The 20501-nt window shown below is 36.4% G+C and overlaps 1 protein-coding gene across 3 annotated transcripts in view; it reads right to left on the reverse strand.

Annotated features, from left to right (window-relative positions):
• The window catches only part of VRK2 (VRK serine/threonine kinase 2), a 117967-nt gene that overhangs the window by 46987 nt on the left and 50479 nt on the right, over nucleotides 1-20501 (reverse strand). The gene's annotated exons all lie outside the window — the stretch shown is intronic.

Here is a 20501-nt window from a genome sequence, read left to right on the forward strand (position 1 = left end):
CTATCCTATCAACAAGATACTATAATGTAAAAACCTTCGCCAGAAACTAAATGCTTCCTGACTAATGAAAATCACTATATGCCAAAAGAGGAATAAAGCATGCAATGTGTAAGCAGCATGTTTATGTTCACAACCATCCCTGTCTGTTAAAAACTTACATGTAACCTCACAGATGCTACTACATGTTGATATAAATCTATGCTTTTTACTCTTTTATTGTACAGCACTTCTTTTGTTTTTCAGCTTCCCTACCTTGTTTTGGCCAGTAATGCCGCATTACTGCTATACAGTCTAGAAAAAATAATGCAACTTTTAAACGGAGCCAGCTTACTTTTCAGACATGATGCTTATTAGAATAAGCATGAAGATGTATTTTTCAAAACTACAGTCTGACCTGATCTGAGCCATAAAAAGTCTGCAGTTTCTGTTTTCTGATGGATGCAACATGCGGTTATTCTTAAAAAAAAAAAAAAAAATCTGTTTTAGGTGTTGGAGGTTTTTTCCCTTCTCGGATCCCAAAACTACCTATTTCAAATCTGAGATTTTATCCTGTTTTCTTTATACGTAATATTCATTGAGAGTGAGAGACTTAAAGACACATCTGTGGGGTTAACTTATGAAGAGATGGCGGATGAGCGGGGCCTCCTCTAATGATCTCTTCAGGCATCTACTGCTCTGTTGGGCTCAGGTCTATGGGTCCTTTAAATGGTGCTGCAGATTCAAGCATCATCACAAAACATCCAGGTATTTAGCAGTATTCTAAATGATACTCGCATTTTGAACCCGTGACCTGTTTTTCTATTCCAACCTTCTTTTAGCAATATGTGAAAGCCTATTTGATCAAATAGGGCTGTGACTTAATACACTTTCCAGACTTTTGGGGGAACTTCCCTCAGTAGATCATATGGTAGAAATTGCCTCTGTCCTAAAAATGCCTTTCGCCCACAAAAGAAAACCATTCCAATTACAGTCGCTTTCCAATTTGTCCTTCTGACACAAGAATTATATGAAAGAACCTACAATACCCTTTCTTTCTAATATCCAATGTGATATCAAAGCACATAATTTGTGTCTGTCCTTTAACAAAACAAATAGGCAATGGGAGAGGATAATCTGAATTGCATCCAATTTATGGTCTTCCTTTTTGTCTAAATCAAATCTGAACTTAAGACTTTTCAGCATGTCAGTGAGCATTCTCAGAGCTTGGTACATCTGTAAATAGCAGATATTCACGAAATGTTAGCTGATATAATTTGACTGCCATTGCTATAATCTTATATACAGGTTCGCCACATGGAAGTTCTATCTACATAAAACACAGCTAACCAACATTCAAACTAGCTGTCCTGTTCCACATTAACTACAAATCCCACCGATTTCAGAGACAGCATTTGAGGTTGCCAGCACCAATGCCATTCTCACATGCAGTTTTTTTAACAGCCCCTAAACAGGGGTACAACTTAACCCATTCAATTTATGCAGCTTAAGGAGTTGATTCAGAATCCAAAAATGTCATTTTCCCATACTAACTAAAAAACAAGCACCGTGTGTGTGTGTGTGTGTGTGTGTGTGTGTGTGTGTGTGTGCGCGCGCGTGTGTGTATAATTTGTGAAGCAGGATGCTCAGATATTCTTTGGTCATATATGCATTTGGCCTTCAGAAATAGAAATAATATGACCAGTGGGACGCAGGATGCTTTTGTGAATCAGGATGCTCAAATATTCTTTGGTCATGTATGTATTTGGCCTTCAGAAATAGAAATAATATGACCAGTGGGACTCAGTAGGCACTCAATAAGCATGTATTGATTATAGAAAAACACTAATTTTTCAACAGCATTAACTCTTTTGGGAACCATATTCTTGGGGATATGTAATTTGCTAAATGGGCCATCCTACATTTACAGTGCACATACACTCCTAAAATGTGAAATCTTTTCCCTTATGTAGAAAATGGACCCTGGATGTTCTGGTTCCTACACCTGGGTGGACATCTATCAATAAACTACACATCTGGGGAGAATTATACTTATTAAATCCAATTCATTACCATCTTCTTAATATCTAACCAGAACATCATTATGTCTTTTTTCACAAATCTAAAGAATTCTTGGAAAGCAAAATAAGATATGATATTCTTTTGTTATAAGTATAAAAATAATGAAATTATCTTCTAGCTATTACTTACTGAGTGCTTACTATGTGCCTCTTATTTGTTTAAGCCTTTTACATGTTTAAATCACTTGATTCTTCTCCCTCTGTGAGGGAGGTACTATTATCCTTATTTTCAAATGTGGAAACAGAAGCAGGTGAAAAAATACGGCAAAGGAAATAGCTAATAAGAGGCAGAGCTAGAACTCAAAGCCAGGGAGGGAGTCTGATTCTGGAGCTCACACCCTTAACTATTTTTACACTGAATCTATACTGAAAGTTATACAAATCACTGCCATCTTCTTCTATTAAACTTTTTGCCTGGGATTAGGAGAAGGTAAACCACCTTTTTTTAATTTTAATTTTTGTTTTGTTAAAAGATTTTATTTGAGAGAGAGAGAGAGGGACAGGGAGAGGGAGAAGCAGACTCCCTGCTGAGCAGAGAGCCTGATTTGGGGCTCAATCCCTGGACTCCAAGATCATGACCTGAGCTGAAGGCAGATGCTTAACCAAATGAGCCACCCAGGTGCTCCACACCATCCCCCCCCCTTTTTTTTTTTAATATCTTCTGATTCTGAACAAGGACATTTAGCTTCAGAATAAACAAGCAGTCTATTATCATGAAGATTCCACCACACATGGGCAAGAATTAACTGCCTGGAGATCCCATGTGTAAGAACAAATCCTGTTAAAAACCTAGCTGATCTGGGCCAGCCCAGAGTGGCCCTAGGCAAAATAAAAGAAGGTACACTTCTCTCTCCCCTGTTCTCACTTTTCCCCCTTTCCATTCCGCCCCCCCGCCATTCTGGTGCTCACATATGGCCAAAATACACTGGTATTTGTGCTCAAGTGTTAGCAACTTATATGAAACAGAACACTCTCCTGAGGTTTTTATTAAAATGGTTTGGAAAATGTATTATCTCAACTTCCACCCAAAGATTTGTCTAGGTCCCTGTATTAGTTTTGCAGGGTTGCTGCTCTAACAAGGTACCACAGATTGGGCAGCTTAAACAATCACAGAAATGTATCATCTCCCAGTCCTCGAGGCTACCTGTCTGCCCTCAGGGTGTTCGCAGGGTTGGTCCCTGCTGAGGGCTGGGAGGGATGATCTGTTCCATGCCTCTCTCCTAGCTTCGAGTGATCTCAGGTGCTCCAAGTTTATAGAAGGCATTCTTCCTGTCTCTTGTCTTTCCTCTATTCATGTCTGGTCTGTCTCTATGTCCAAGTTTTCCCATTCATAATCTCAACTATACTGGATTAGGGCCTTCCCATTTGACTTCATCTTAACTCAAAAAAAACCCTATTTCCAAATAAGGTCACATTCACAGATACTGGGGGTTGGGACTCCAACACCCTTTGAGGGGACACAATTTAACCCATAGCAGCCCCTATTTCTCAGTTTCTCTCTAGGAATATGCTGGCAGAGCTCTACCCATTAAAAAAACAAACAAACAAAAAAACACTGCTAATGGCTGTATAAAGTCTTAATGATCTCTTGACACTGGATAGACTTCTCACAACAGGAATTTAAGAAATGTACAAATGCCTTAGTTGCTATACGTGGCTCTACCACATCCAGCTCTACTTGGTTGTTTATCTGTTACTACTCAACACTGACTAATCAATTCATGTATGTACTAACCTATTCAATTACTCACTGTTCGCTCACCATTTATTTATTGAGTGCCTATTATATGCCATGCTCTGTGCCAGCTGCTGGGCACACACCAGCGAATACAACACAATCCCTGTTTTCCTGTATTCAAGACTAGAGACTGGCTCTCCTGAGGGACATTCAACTCAGGGAAATCATGCTCACCTGGTTCTGCACCAGTAGTTTCCTAAGTCAGATTTGTAGCTTACAGCCAGTTCTATGCAGGAAGTCAGGGGAGAGCTAAAGGGGGTCAAAGAGATCATATGATCTAGGTAACTCAAGAAGAAGTTTCCTGCAATAAATAATTTTTAGAAAAGGAAAAAAGAGCTTAAGCACATGGACTTAGCTTAGGCACATGAGCCACTGGGTGGCTCAGTTGGTTAAGCAACTGCCTTCGGCTCAGGTCATGATCTCAGTGTCCTGGGATCGAGTCTCATGTCATCGGGCTCCCTGCTCAGCCAAGGAGTCTGCTTCTCCCTCTCCCTTTGCCCCCCCCCAGCCCCCGTGCTCGTGAGTGCTCTCTTTAAAAAAAAAAATTTAAAATAAATAAACAAAAATCTTAAAAAAAAGAGCTTAAATACAATTAGAATAAAAATTGTCTGTATTCCCATTTTCTAATGAATGTTAGGATAATGGAGAAAGAAAGTAGATATAAAACTGTACCTGACATTGAGGAGTGATGTTGATTTTGTTAAGTAACAGCGTGGTGATAATATGGTAAACTGTCCTTGTTTTGTGGAAATGCATACATTAAGTATTTAGAGATAAACTGTCATGATATCTATAATTGTTTTAAAACCTTTCAGGCAAAAAATAGATAAAATTTCAAAATGTTAATTTTGAAATCAAAGTAATGGGTATTGGGAGTTCTCTATTATTCAGTATGTTTCAAATTTTTCAAAATACAAGGTTGAAAAAAAAAACTGTATCCTCCTAGAGGCACAATTATCTACTTACCAGATTCTCACTCGTCTCAGAGTCCCAGCACTGGGAAATAAGCTTCACAAAATATTAATTTTAAATATGGAGACCATGGCTTCTAAATCATAATTATTATGCTGTTTTCTTCAGTATTTTCCACTCATCACCACCTTCCAATAAGACTCTAGTAGCCTATATTCATATTACTGCCATTTGCATAGTATTTTGAATAAGAATTTTTTCTTTTTATATGGATTTAATCTGATTTAAAATCAGACATCTTAATATACACATGTTAAGAATAAATTTTGATAATAGGAACACCATTCACTATCAGATAACAGAGCTAAAGTACATTTGATTAAACAATTTTAAAGTAATTTAATAAATTGGAGTGCAGTACAACATAGCAGTATTAACACATTATAGAATGTTAGAGGGGAATAAAATTTGGAGTTTATTTTTATTTGACAAATCATACTGAAAGAATCCCCAAATAGTAAGTTTATAAAACTGATCTATAAGTAGAGATACACAGAAGGTATTAAATCTTAAAAACATATTCATATGACAAATTATATTGAGACAAAAACTTTAGTGGAAGTGTGTATTTTACAAACAATTCTATTAATATAAAGCGCATAAAATTTTAAAAGTTCAAATAACTAAAATCATAGGAATAAATTTCAAAGTCCCTTTGCTCAACTAAAAGTGTACATCAGAACCTCACAAGGAAGAAAGACGTACATGTTATTGCATGTTATAAGTGACTATAAACACTACCATGTTATTTAGTCTACAGTATAATCCTATCCATGTGATATCAAAATACCTTAAAGAAGCCTTACCAGCTGTACCATCCAGTAATATTATGGTATCATCAAGTTAAGACATACAATGCTACTCCAAAGATAATGAAATACAGAGGTGTATCACCAGGACTAAATTTTATATATGTTCAACAAATGAAATGCTACCTCTAAAAATGGTACCATATTATGTGCATATACCAGGCAAAATTCTTATAAACACACATTCGCACTCCATCTTACAAGTAACTGTAACTGATAAATGGATTATGTTAGAATTCCCTCTAGCAAACAGTGAACAAGCAGCTTTAATGAGGCTTATGACCTTACCCTATGGATGAAAGTGAGCATTTTGCTACCAGATACAGGTCAGGTACTTCAATTCCTGCTCCCCGATCATTAAATTTTTTCTAAATTTAAACTTTTAACTTCCTTCGCTATGCAACAATAGCTGGACACTTTGGAAACATTATAAGAAACATTACCTTATACAGTGAGTATTAAGCATTTGGAAACACATTTTTAGAGAATCACAGAATTTTAGAGCTACAAGGGAACTTTTGAAATCACTCAAAGTCTCACATTTTATTGACTGGAGAACTAAAGTCCTCACAGGTTAAAACATTTGCAGAAGGTTGCAATCCTGCTCAGGGTTAGGGCTGAGTCTGGAACCTCAGCTCCTGACTTTCAGTCCAATACAACTCCCTGTAGTCAAGTAAGTGTTTTAAAAAATGATAGGTTTCCTAAGCCATACTTATCCCTCCATTTGTTGACACACAGAACTGTTCTCTCTACCCGTGAGGGCCTTTCTCTCTGACTTAGCAGGCAGCTTTGGGGCAGAAAACACATGGAGCATGGTGGGGTGAGGGACCGGAGCAATCAGGTCAATCTGGGCACTAAGTGAGATGGCACTAAGTGAGATCCAGACTGGCCTCAACCTCCTGAGTCAATAAAGTACTTCTTAAAGGGTAATTACAAAAGCAACACTAACCCAGGTACTGTGAGGAATACAAAAGAAGGAAGAGAAGTGAAACCTATCTACAAAAGTCTCAAGGAGTCCATTCTCGTTCAGAACATAAGACAACTGAGACTGAGGGCATTTGCATTTAGAATACATATTAGAAGCTAAAGGAAATTGGAAAAGGAAATCAGTATAAACCAGAATCATTCAGAAAGTCTTCATGTAAAAGCACGAATATAAGCTGGTGTGTGAAAAAATAATGTGCTTCCATGAAAAGATGCTCAATATCACTGGTCATCAGGGAAATGAAAATCAAAACTACAATGAGATATCACCTCACACCTGTCAGAATGGCTAAAATCTAAACACAAAACAACAAGTGTTGGTGAGGATGTGGAGAAAGGGGAACGCTCTTGCACTGCCGGTGGGAATGCAAGCTGGTGCAGCCACTCTGGAAAATAGTAAGTAGAGTCCTCAAAAAGAGAAAAATAGAGCTACCCTATAATCCAGCAATTGCATTACTAGGTATTTACCCAAAGGATATAAAAACAATAACTCAAAGGTATACATGCACCCTAATGTTTATAGCAGTTGTAAGATGTGGTATAGATATACAATGGAATATCACTCAGGCATCAAAAAGAATGAAATCTTGCCATTTGCAATGACATGGATGGAGCTAAAGTATATTATGCTAAGCAAAATTAGTCAGTCAGAGAAATACAAATACCATGTGATTTCACTCACATGTGGAATTTAAGAAACAAAACAAATGAGCAAAGGGGAAAAAAAAAGAGAGAGAGAGAGAGGCAAACCAAAAAACAGACTCCTTAACTCTAGAGAACAAACTGATGGTTACCAGAGGGGAGGTGGGTGGGGGAATGGGTGAAAGAGGGGATGGGGATTAAGGAGAGCACTCGTTAGGGCGCCTGTGTGGCTCAGTCTAACTGACTTGATTTCAGCTCAGGTCATGATCTCAGGGTCATGCCCAGCATGAGCCAGCTTAAGATTCTCTCTCTTCCTCTCCCTCTCCCCCTCCCCCAATCTCTCTCTCAAAAAAAAAAAAAAAAAAAAAAAAGAGTACACTTATTGTGATGAGCACCAGGTGATGTATGGAAATATTGAATCACCATATTGTCCACCTGAAATGAATATTACACTGTATGTTAAATAACTGGAATTTAAATAAAAACTTTAAAAAATGATGTGCTTTTGATCTACGAAGTAGCCTTTTACAGGTGAGGAGAACATCTGCACCTCTGAAACAGAAGGATAAAAAAGATGTGCACAAACCCTGATTTTAGTTAAAGTGCCTCACCTTTCTTCACTAGTGACACTGGGAGATACAGCCAAGTCTGTGGCACCCAGTGGCAAAACCATCACTTGATAGCACTTCTGGTAATGCCATTATAAGTAATGAAATCAGAAAGGCACATTCGTTTTCCAAATACCATAACAGGACCCATAAGCCTAACTTTCCAGTAATCAATTGTGCAATACCATATCGTATTTCAAAGTCAGTGAGGTTTCTAAACAGAAGTTAGAAAACTGAAGTAGTCTCAGAGGATGTTACTTACTTATCAGGGAAGCATAAATTTAGAAACATTATTTTATTTAAAGAATATAGCATAATCCCTAGTACACAATAAATATCCAAAATATAGTTGAGACTGATTTACATGGTCTTTTCTGAAGATGTACCTCCTCTGCAAGTGGATGTTTGTTAATATAATTTTAATTTTTAATTTAAAGGATTTTTTTTAACCAAACCAATACACTTGATTTCTTTCCTCTTCTTCTACTGAATACAGTATTACCACTGAAGCATTTTCTTTAGTCTTCTGTCTAAAACAGATTATTTTTAAAGAAATCTTATTAAAATGAGATATTGTAGAGAAGTACTTAAGAAATCAGATTTTTTTTTAAGTGAGACTTTTCCATAGTTTTTTTTCTTTCAACAAAAAATGATAAAGATGATGAAAGAAAGAAGGTAAATGGTGTACACTTTGAGAGTCTTCAAAATTCCAAATTTGGAGAGTACCAGATGAGTTATCAAGAAATGGCCATAATAGGGAAAAAGAAGACTAAAATAATCTACAATCTGTTTCACCTCTCACTGAGGTTACTTGTCTGATTGTAGGTAAAAACACTGGTCCCAGTCTGATTAGTATTTGGAGAATTAAACACACACACACACACACACACACACACACACACACACACTGGTCCCAGTCTGATTAGTATTTGGAGAATTAAACACACACACACACACACACACACACACACACACACACACACACACACACACACACACACACTGGTCCCAGTCTGATTAGTATTTGGAGAATTAAACACACACACACACACACACACACACACACACACACACACACACACACAGGTCCCAGTCTGATTAGTATTTGGAGAATTAAACACACACACACACACACACACACACACACACACACACACACACACACACTAAAATGAAATTGGCCCAGAGCATCAAGTGTGCCTCCAATGGGCTATCCAGAACTTTACTTTGACTACCATCCCTGTCAGGACCCTTTCATTCCACCTTAACTAAGATGGCTGTTGTTCCTACCCAATACCTCTTTGAGTCTATTTCCTATTTTTATCTCAGTCCTTACAACTCTACTGCTTTGACAAAGGCTGTATAAATGTCAACATTTCTTGACTTTATCTCTTGCCAAATCATTCAACAATTCTTCCCTCTCTACTCTTGAATCTCTTTTTCCACTTGTTTTTTTCTCTTCATTAAACAGCTTATTGCTCAAGTTCCTTTCTTCATAATTTTAATTCAAAACACACATGAAGGGTGCCTGGGTGGCTCAGATGGTTAAGCGTCTGCCTTCGGCTTGGGTCATGATCCCAGGGTCCTGGGATCGAGTCCCACATTGGGCTCCCTGCTCCTTGGGAGCCTGCTTCTCCCTCTGCTTCTCTCTCTCTCTCTCTCTCTCTCCCTCCCTCTCTCCCTCTGTCTCTCATGAATAAATAAAATCTTTAAAAACAAACAAACAAAAAACAAAACACACATGAAGCCTGAACACACTTAAAACTATAATCCAAGAAAACTTTCTGGAATTAAAAGGCTCAGTCTACATATCAAAAGGGCCCACCAGATATTCGGGAAAACCAATACAGGATGATCTACTCTAAACATATCCTGGTAAAACCATTAAACATGATTAATAAAGAAAAAAAAAGGCAGCAAGGCAAAAAGGAAAATAACATACAGTGGTAAGAGAATTAAACTAGCAGCAGAATTCTAAAAAGCAACATGCAAAACAAGGCAACAACAGATCAGCATTTTCAAGAGATTCAAGGACAAAAAGTGTGAACTAAATATTTTACATCCATCTAAGCTATCCCTCAAGGATCAAGGCTATTGAAAAAGTTTTACACATGCAAGGGAATGTTGTACCCATAGGCACTTCTTGAGCAATCTACTAGAAGATGAGTCTCATCCAATCTAAAGATGAGTGGGTAACTTTGGCAAAAGGACAGAAAGGCAAATATATATTTAATTATATCTAAGACCAAAAGAAGGCTGGTGCTAAATGAAGAACATACGAATGATCTATGTCCTGACAAGGTAAAGAGGTATGACTAAAAACTAAGGCAGTAACATTAAGGGAAAAAGGAAAGGAGAATAAGCAATAGTGAATCAGCAGTAGTAGAAGTAAACAACTACCATAAAAAACATCAGGTAGCAGTAAAAGATTAAATACAGACAAAAGGAGCTAAAAGCATCTTTAAAAAGCACAGATTAGGGCAATCACTACAACAAAAATACGAACTTTCATAGACAGTCCCCTCCCCCAAAAAAGAAACCTTAAAGAATATAAGATCAAAGAAAACACAAATGAAGTAGAGCAAATATAAATAATGAATATTTACCAAGTAGCACAGCAATGACCTTTATGAAACAAAAACTACAGGAGAACTTGATTCTGGACCTTGAGGCCACGCAGGAACACACTAATAACAGAATGTTTTTGTTTTTGTTTTTAAAGTAGGCATGCCCAGTATGGAGCCTAATGCAGGGCTTGAACTCACGATCCCGAGATTAAGATCTGAGCTGAGATGGAGTCCCATGCTTGACCAATTGAGCCACCCAGGCGCCCCTAGCAGAAGATCTTTAAATATCACTCTTGATACAAATCAAGTGGACAAAAACTAAGTAAAGATATAGATGACATAAATAATATAGTCAATAAGGTAAATCTTTTGGACAGATTAACTTTACAGTATGAAAATACCAGATTATCTTTTTCTCAAATAGGCATGGAATATGGACAAAAACTGATCTTCACAGTCACCAATAAAAGCTTTAGTGCATTCTGAAGAGTAAAATTATCATAAACAATACCCTGACCATCTTGTCACAAGTCTAGAATACAATAACAAAATTTTTTAAAAAGGTCCTTCTTGAAAATTTAAAAATCTTCTATTGAACAACTTTTTGGTGAAGAATAAAAACCTTCTAAAAAAAGATATTAAAAAGATATTAAAACATTATATATTAAAATCTATGAAGATGATATAAAGCTGTGACCAGAGGAAAAATCACAGTCTTAAACACTTAGAGAAGTAAAAAAAAAAAAAATTAATGAAAATAAATAAAATAGATCAGAAACTGAAGACCAAGAGAAAGAACAAAAGGGCAGAATTAAAAGAGCACAAGAAATAACATCGTATAGGCAAAAATCACAAATTAATGAGGTAGATAAGGGAAAATATATCTCATTAATAAATCAGAAACCAAGTTGAGTGGAAAAATAAACACATTTACTAAGGCAGAAAAAAAGGAAGCAAAAATAAAAAATAACTAGAAGGAAACAACCATTGAAGTAGAAGAAATTTAAAAGTCATGAGGCTACAGTGTATAATACCATACAAATAAATTTGAAAACTACACAAAATGGTTAACTATTATAATTGAGCTAAGTAGAGATAAAAATCTTCCCATCTCCACGGGAAAAGGTAGAGTTACAAGAAACTGCCTCACAGAAAAAAAGCAGAACCAGATGGTTTCATATTCAAATATCAAATGGTATCAATTTAATAGAAAAAGTTCTGGGCGCCTGGGTGGCTCAGTCGGTTAAGCATCTACCTTCAGCTCAGGTCATGATCCCGCAGTCCCAGGATGGAGTCCTACATCGGGCTCCCTGCTCAGCGGGGAGTCTGTTTCTCCCTCTGCCCTTCACCTCACTCATGCTCTTTCTCTCAAATAAATAAAATCTAAAAAAAAAAAAAAAAAGGTCTGGAACACAGGAAATGAATTAAAACTTCCAAACTCTTTTTATGAAATAGAATGTTGATACCTAAATCTTATAAATACCTATATGAAATACTATGTAAAGAATTAGTGAATATACTTCAACACCATATTAAGTAAATAATATACTATAACAAAGTGGGATTTACTCCTGGAAAGTAAGAGTAGTTCAGTATTAAAAGCACGGCAATATATCATACCATATTAATTGATCTGAGAAAAACATGATTATTTCCATACATTCTAAACAAATCTTTGATGAAATTCAATTCTCATTCCATAAAAAGAAAAAAATCCATTCAAGAACATAGGAGGGTCACCTGAGGGGCTCAGTCAGTTAAGCATCTGCCTTTGGCTCAGGTCATGATCCTGGGGTCCCGGGATTGAGCCCCACACTGGGCTCACTGCTCAGCGGGGAGTCTGTTTCTCCCTCTCTCTCTGCCCCTCCCCCACTCGTGCACACTCTCTCTCTCTAAATAAAATCTTAAAAAAAAAAGAACATAGGAATTGATGGTGATTTCCTTAATATGACTATAAGGACACACACATGTACACATTCACATACACATATGTAGACACACCTTTGTCTGAAAGCCAGCATCACATTTAATGGGGTAAACTTCAGGTATTTCTACTAAGATCAGGAAGAGGTGAGGCTAATCACTGCCTTCACTACTATTTTCTATGTACTGGATGTACTAGCAATACAACTAGACAAAACAAATCAGAGATATAAGAACTGGAAGAGAAAGACAACTGTATCTACTTGCGTATGAAATGTTTCCTAAGAAAACCTTAGAGAATCATTACTAAAGTGACCTCAAAGTCAGCAATTAACAGGATATAAAATGAATGCACAGAAATCAACAGTGTTCATATACACAAACACTAATCACTTAGAAGATAAAATAGTAGAGTAAAATAGCAGTGACAATACCAACAAAAGTGGCATAATATTTAGGAACAAGTATAGCAAGAAATGTGAAAAAGTTAATGTGAGGAAAGAGTGAAAATATTCAAGAAGATAACGAATGTAAAACTGACGCAATACAAAAAGATTCCTTGTTGAAGAACATCCATATATCATAAAGATGCCAGGTCTTCCCAATTTAAAAATTTAACAAAATTCCAATAAAAATGCCAAAAAGGATTTTTAAATGAAGCTAAACAAAAGAATATAGAAAACTGTGAATAGCTAGAATAATACTGAAACAGAAAAGCTACAAGGCACTAAGCATCATCAGATATTAAAATACATTACAGAACCTCAGCAATTAATGCACTAGTATAATTATGAAACATAATTAGACCAGAAGGATTCAGTAGGAAGTAGAGAAATGAACTCAAGTACATATGGAAGTTTAGTATATGATAAAGGTGACATCTAATATCACTGGACCAATTTTTTTTTTTAAATAGTGTTGGGAAAACTGGAAAATCATTTAGAAAATGATAAAATTGGGTCCATACCTCTTGTCATATAAAAGAATAAACTCTAAATTAATGAGAGATTTAAAGGTAAAAAATGAAACTATACAATTAAATTCATATAAAATCTGTCTGTAGAACAAGGTTATTAACCATGACTCAACATCCATAGCAAATAAGATTGATAAATTTGACCACATTAAAAATAAAAGTTTCACCTTCTATGTGGCAATGAAATATCACAAGCATGATCAAAGGACAAGAGATAAATTGAAGGAAAGTATCTGCAAAATCTGTAATAGATGAAGGGCTTATATAACACATATTTAAAGAACTCTCCAAAACTGAGGGAATAAAAAAAAAAAGAGAGAAAAATGGGCAAAAGACATGAGGGGATAATTCACTCACACACACAAAAGTTATTTAAAACTAGCCCTTTTTGATTTTGGCAAAAAGGAATACAATGACTGGATTTACACTTCTACTGCTCCTGGGAAGCTGGTTAAAATGAAAGATACAAATGTTTCTGGATACTAAATAGGCAGCACAAGATTGAGATCCTTGAGAAAATGGGGATAAAAAGATTAGTTGAATCCCGCAGATGCCTCAGCTTTCTGCTTGGTGATAATTCCAAACTCAGGAACAGGAATCCCGCTGAGACAGTGACTGAGTTCAGAGAGGCTCCTAAAGAGCCCGAAAATCCAGAGTTCAGAAGAGGGAGCTACAAGGCAGGGGGACCTCCAGAAAAATCTGCTCGAGGATCTCCTTATCTGTAGTATAAAAGGTGGCGCAAAGAACCAATGGGGAATAGGGAGAAGAATAATACCCAGGGCTCACAAAGAACTGGGAGTTGAGTTCTGACCAACCAGAGTAAGTCCTCACATGGAATTCCGTAGAAATTACAGAACTTCACAGCATAGAAGTAGGAATAAACTATCCACAGAGAATAGGCTACTATAGACTCATCTTAGCAAAGCTTAAAAATAGCCTCAAAATGAACATACTGTCTCCAAGACATTTAGCTTAAATGTACAGATAAAAATAGACCAAAAGAATGGAGATGATATATAATGCAAACACTAATCAAAAGAAAGGGGGTGTGGCTACATTAATATCAGACAAGGTGGATTTCTGAACAAGAAATATTTTAGGGATTAAAAACTCTTGTTTTATAATGATAAAGGAGACAGTTCATAAAGAGGACATAAAAATCCTAAACATGCATACCAGTAATAGAATTCCAATATACATGAAACAAAAACTGATGGAAATAAAAAGATAAATCCATAATTATAATTGGAGGTTTCCATGCTCTTTTCAGTGGGGATGTAGGAAATTTCAACACTCAACCAACTGGACCTAACAGACATTTATTAAACACTCCACCCCAAGACAGACAACAGAATACATATTCTTTTTAAGGACTCATGAAATATTTAGTAAGTTAGCTCGTATGTTGAGGTATTAAGTAATTCTCAATAATCTTAAAAGTACAGAAATCATACAAAGTAGTTCTTTCAGCACAAGCGAATTAAATTAAGATCAATAGCAGAGAGGAATTTAAAAACTTCCAAATATTTGGAAATTAAACAACATACTTCCAAACAACGCTGGGGTCAAAAAACAAATTACACAGGAAATTTCAAAAATATTTTGGGGGTGCCTGGGTGGCTCAGTCGGTTAAGCATCTGCCTTCGGTTCAGGTCATGATCCCAGGGTCCTGGGATCGAGCCCCGCATCGGGCTCCCTGCTCAATGGGGAGCCTGCTTCTCCCTCTCCCCACTGCCTGCAGCTCCCCCTGCTTGTGCTCTCTCTGTCAAATAAATAAAAATCCTTAAAAAATATTTTGAAGTTAAATATAAAAACAAAAGAAATAAAAATGAGTAAAGATCAGTCATTTCCCAGTGAATTAGCTTGGCATTTAGTTAGAAGACTCGTATTGTTAAGATTTCAATTCCCTCAAATTAATCTACAGTTCAACATAATCTCAATCAAAATCCTAGCAGGTTTTTGGGCAGAAATTGACAAACTGATTTTAAAATATTATATATGGAATTGCAAAGCATCCAGAATAGTTAAAATAATTTTGAAAAAAAGAACAAAGTTGGAAGACTCCTATTACCTAAGTTCACAACCATGAAAGTGTGATATGACTATACGATACTGTAATAGAGAATCCAGAAGTAGACTCATTCATAGATGGTCAATAATTTTGACAAAGGAGCCAAAGCAATTCACTGGGGAGAAGATGTTCCCTTCAACACAGTGTTGGAGCAACTGCACTTGTGTATCTTCCCTCCCCCGCCCCCACAAAAAAAAAGAGCCTTGACCCTTACCTTGCACCAAATACAAACCTGAAATAGATCAGGTATCTAAATAGGAGGGTTCCATAAAACCCCTTGAGGAAAACTTACGAGAAAACATTTTGTGATCCTGGCTTTGGATAGAAGTAGCAGAAATGATAAAAGAAAAAAAATCATAAATTGGGTCTCATCATAATTAAAAACAGCTGCCTTCTGAAAGACACTGGTAAGAAAAAAAGTAAGCTACGGATGCAGAAAGTCTCTGCAAAGATCTGACAGAGGCTCCTGTCCTTAAAACATAAAGCTCTCTTAAAATAAGGCAATTGATTTAAAACTGGGCACATTTGATTCATCAAAGAAGATAAAAGAGTGGCAAATAAACACATGAAAGATGCTCAGTATCATTAGTCATTACATAACTGATGCAAATTAAGACTACTAGATATGACAACACATCTACTGTAACGGGTAAAATTTTAAAAACTAATGAAACCAAGTGGTGGCAAGATGCAGAGAACTACCCATCACTGGTGGAAATGTGTAACAACAGTACAATCGCTCTGAAAACCAGTTTGGCTGTTTCTTTTAAGACAAACATACACTTCCTTATGATTCCGGAAATCCCACTCCTAGTTACTCACCCAGAAGTTGTTAAAACACGTATCTGCACAAAAACCTCTACGTGAAAGTTTTTAGCAACTTTACTAATAATTGCCCCCCACACCGGAAATAACATAAATCTCCAACAGGTAAACAGATAAACTGTAGTGGTTGTCAATGGAATACTATCTATCTTTACAGAGGAATGAACTCCTAATGAACCACAGCATGGGTAAATCTCACAAACATTATGGGAAGTGAAAGAAGCCAGGCACGAGAGAATATAGCCTATAATTCCATTTATGTGGCATTCCCCCAAAATGCAAGAACTATTGGGGAAGAGATCATTGCCAGGGGCCAGAGGCCAGTGTGGTGAGAGAAGGGGACTGACTGTAGGGGGAGGAGAGAAAGTTTGAGGATGATAGGAACACTCTGTATCTGGACCGTGGTGGTGGTTATAAGACATACATATGTCAAAACACATCAGACTGTACGGCAAAAAGGGTGAATTTTACTGTTTGTAAATTATACTTCAATAAACCTAACCTTCAAAAAGTATGCAGACTTTTAAAGAATTTTAATATATATTGCCAAATTGCCCTTCCATTAACTTAATTTCTTCTCCTACTCCCATTTAATTTACATTCCCCCTGGCATTCTACAAGGGCCTGCACCCTCATCAGCCTCAATAGCATCGAATTATTATTTTCAGCTTTTCCAATTTGGTAAGTTCTTTTAAAATGGTACTTCACTGCTTTTATCTGCATCTCTCTTTTTTCCAGTGACGGTGAACTTTTTTCATTCATCTCTGACAGCTGTATTTTTGTGTTCTGTCCATTCCTTTCAATCATTATTTTAAGAAAATATTTGGTGTTTTTTTTCTTACTAATTTTTTGGTTTGCTATATATATATCCCCAAATATCTTTCATAAACATACTTTCCAGTTTCTCATTTGTCTTTCTTTTTTTCTAATTTTTTATTATTTATTTTTTAAAGATTTTATTTATTTGACAGAGAGAGACACAGCGAGAGAGGGAACACAAGCAGGGGGAGTAGGGGAGGGAGAAGCAGGCTTCCCGCCGAGCAGGGAGCCCGATGCGGGGCTCTATCCCAGGACCCCGGGGATCATGACCTGAGCCGAAGGCAGACGCTTAACGACTAAGCCACCCAGGCACCCCTTTTTCAATTTTTTAATATAGACATTTTAAAATGTGAAATTTCTCAGTATTTTCTATTTTTTCTTTTGTACCATTACTTAGGAATTTCTTTCCTCATCTAGAGTTCAGTTATTCAACCATGATTTTTAAAATTTTTTATAGACTCAATTTTTTCACTTTCTAAATCTCTCCTGTCTGATAGAGTGGCTACTAGCCACATGGAGTTACTTAATTTTAAATTAATTGAAATTAAGCTTTTTTTCCCTGCATTTTCTTCTGGTCTTATGGTTTCGGGTCTTACATTTAAATCTTTAATGGGTTAAAGATTTAACTTTGGTGTATGGTGTAGGTTAAGAGTCCAATTTCATTCTTTTGCATGTCACTGTCCAGTTTTCCCACCATAATTTATTGAACAGACTATTCTTTTCTCATTGTATATTACTGGTGCCCTTGTTGAAGATCAGTTGATAGTGTATGTACGGCTTTATTTCTGAACTCTCTATTCCGTCCCACTGGTCTGTTTTTATGCCAACAGCATACTGGCTTTGACTACTATAGTGTTGTTATATGGTTTGAAATCAGGAAGTGTGATGCCTCCAACTTTGTTCTCAAGATTGCTTTGGCTATTCAGGGTCTTCTGTGGTTCCATACGAATTTGAGGGTTGTTTTTTCTATTTCTATGAAAAATGCCATTGGAATTTTGATAGGGAGAGCTTTGGGTAGTATGGATATTTTAGCAATATTAATTCTTCCAGTCCATGACAATGGGTTGTGGCAATGATTTTTTTTTCAACTGACACCAAAAGCACAGGCAACAACACAAAAAATAAACAACTAGAATTACATCTAACTAAAAAGATTCTGCCCAGCAATGGAAAACATCAACAAAATAAAAAGGCAAGCTACCGAATGTAGAAAATATTTGCAAACCCTAGATCTGATAAGGGGTTAATATCCAAAATATATAAAAACTCATACAACTCACTAGCAAGAAAATAACCCAATTTAAAAAATACACAAAGGACCTGCATAGTTATTATTCCAAAGATACACACATGCCCAACAGGTCTAAGGTGCTCAAAATTATTATCATCAGAGAAATGAAAATCGAAACCACAATAAGACATCATTCAATACCTGTTAGGATGGCTATTACAAAAAAGACAAGAGCTAATCTGTTGTTGGTGAATGTGTGAAGAAGAGGGAACCCTGTACACACTTGGTGGGAAGAGAAATTGGTATAGTCTTTACGGAAAACAGTGTGAAAGTTCCTCAAAATTGCACTATCGTATGATCCAGCAATCCAACTTCTGGGTATATATCGAGAGAGAAAGAAATCATCATCTTAAAGAGATATGTGCACTCCCATGTTACCACAGCATTTTTCCCAATAGCCAAAATATGTAAATAACCTTTGTGGTCACTGGAGGATGAATGAATAAAGAAAATGTGGTAGATACATGCAATGGAATTATTTGGCCATAAAAAGAAATATGCCATTTGTGACAACACGGATGAACGTGGAGGACATTAAACCAGACACAGAAAGACAAATACTGTATTATCTCACTTATATGTTGGCATGTAAAAAAGTGAAACTTATAGAACCAGAGAGTAGAAAAGTGGTTGCCAGGGGCCTGGGGGGTGGGGGGGGGGAAAGTGGGGAGATGTTGGCCAAAGGCTACAAAATTTTAGTTAGAGGATGAATAAGTTCTAGGGGTCGAACATACAGCATGGTGCCTAGAGTTAATGCTGTGTACCTCAAATTCACTAAGAATAGATCTTAATGTTCTCACCACAAAACAAAATAAAAAAAGTAACTATATGAAGTGATGAATGTGTTAATTAAACTGATGACGGTCATCACTTCACAATGTATTATATGTTAAATCATTACTTCGTACATGTTGTACAGCCTAAATATATGTAATTTTTGCCTATCATACCTCAATAAAGCTGGTGGGGAAAAGCAAGCTAAAACTGAAAAAATTAATTAGTAATTAATTAAAATTAAGTTAGATTTAAAATTCAGTTCCTCAGTCACATTAGTCACATTCTTAAAGACTCTTTTAGAGCAGTTTTAGATTCAATTTTGGTAAATTTAGAACTATTTAGGTAAAACTAAGTGGAAAAGTATAGTGAGTTCTCATATACCCACTGCCCCCACCTCCCAACAATCTCCCCCCACACTATCAACATCCCATACCAGAGTATTACATCTGTTGCAATGGATGAACCTACACTCATTACACAGCAACACATCATTATAACCCAAAGTCTATATAGTTTACATTAGGGTTCACTTTTGGTGTTGAACACTCTATGCGTTTTAAAATGTAAAACAACATGTACCCACCACTGTAGTATCATACAGAACAGTTTCACTTCCCTAAAAATCCTCTGTGCTCTACCTATTCATCTCTCCCTCCCCTCTAAACACTGGCAATCACTGATCTTTTTCGCATCTCCATAGTTTTACCTTTTACAAAATGTTGTAGAGTTGGAATTATACAGATTTTTACTTAGTGATATGCATTTAAAGTTCCTCCATGTCTTTTCATGTCTTGACTCCTCATTTCTTTTTAACATTGAGTAGTAATATTGCGTTGTTTGGATGTTCCACAGTTTATTTATCCATTCACCTATTAAAGGACATCTTCATTGATTCAAGTTTTGGCACTTATGAATAAAGCTGCTATAAATATCTGTGTGTAGGTTTTTGTGTGGATATAAATTCTCAACTCCTTTGAGTAAATATCAAGCAATGTCACTGCAGATCATATGTTATGAATATGTTCAGTTTTTAAAGAAACTGCCAAACTGTCTTCCACAGTGGCCATACCATTTTGCATTTCCAGCAGCAAGGAATGAGAGTTCCTGTGGCTCCACATCCTTTTCGGCATTTGGTGGTGCACTACCCACGTCTCAAGTGCTTGACAGCCACATGTGGCTGATGGCCACCATACTGCACAGTGACACACAGAATACTTCCATCATCAGAGAAAGTTCCATCGGAAATGCTGCTCTGTTTAAAAGTTACATGTTTATACAGTGAAAGAGGAGCTAATGTGACTTTTAATTTTTTTTCTCTGCAAAAATCCATCCCTTTTCCCACTGGATTTGGATGGTTCTTTGTATAAACAAAGTCAGTCAGAAATTCAAATTTCAGCCACTTAACTATATGTCCATTAATAAATTATTTAAACCTCTCTGAG

This window comes from Zalophus californianus, chromosome 8 (assembly GCF_009762305.2).
Source record: "Zalophus californianus isolate mZalCal1 chromosome 8, mZalCal1.pri.v2, whole genome shotgun sequence".
Classification (NCBI taxonomy): Eukaryota; Metazoa; Chordata; class Mammalia; order Carnivora; family Otariidae; genus Zalophus; species Zalophus californianus.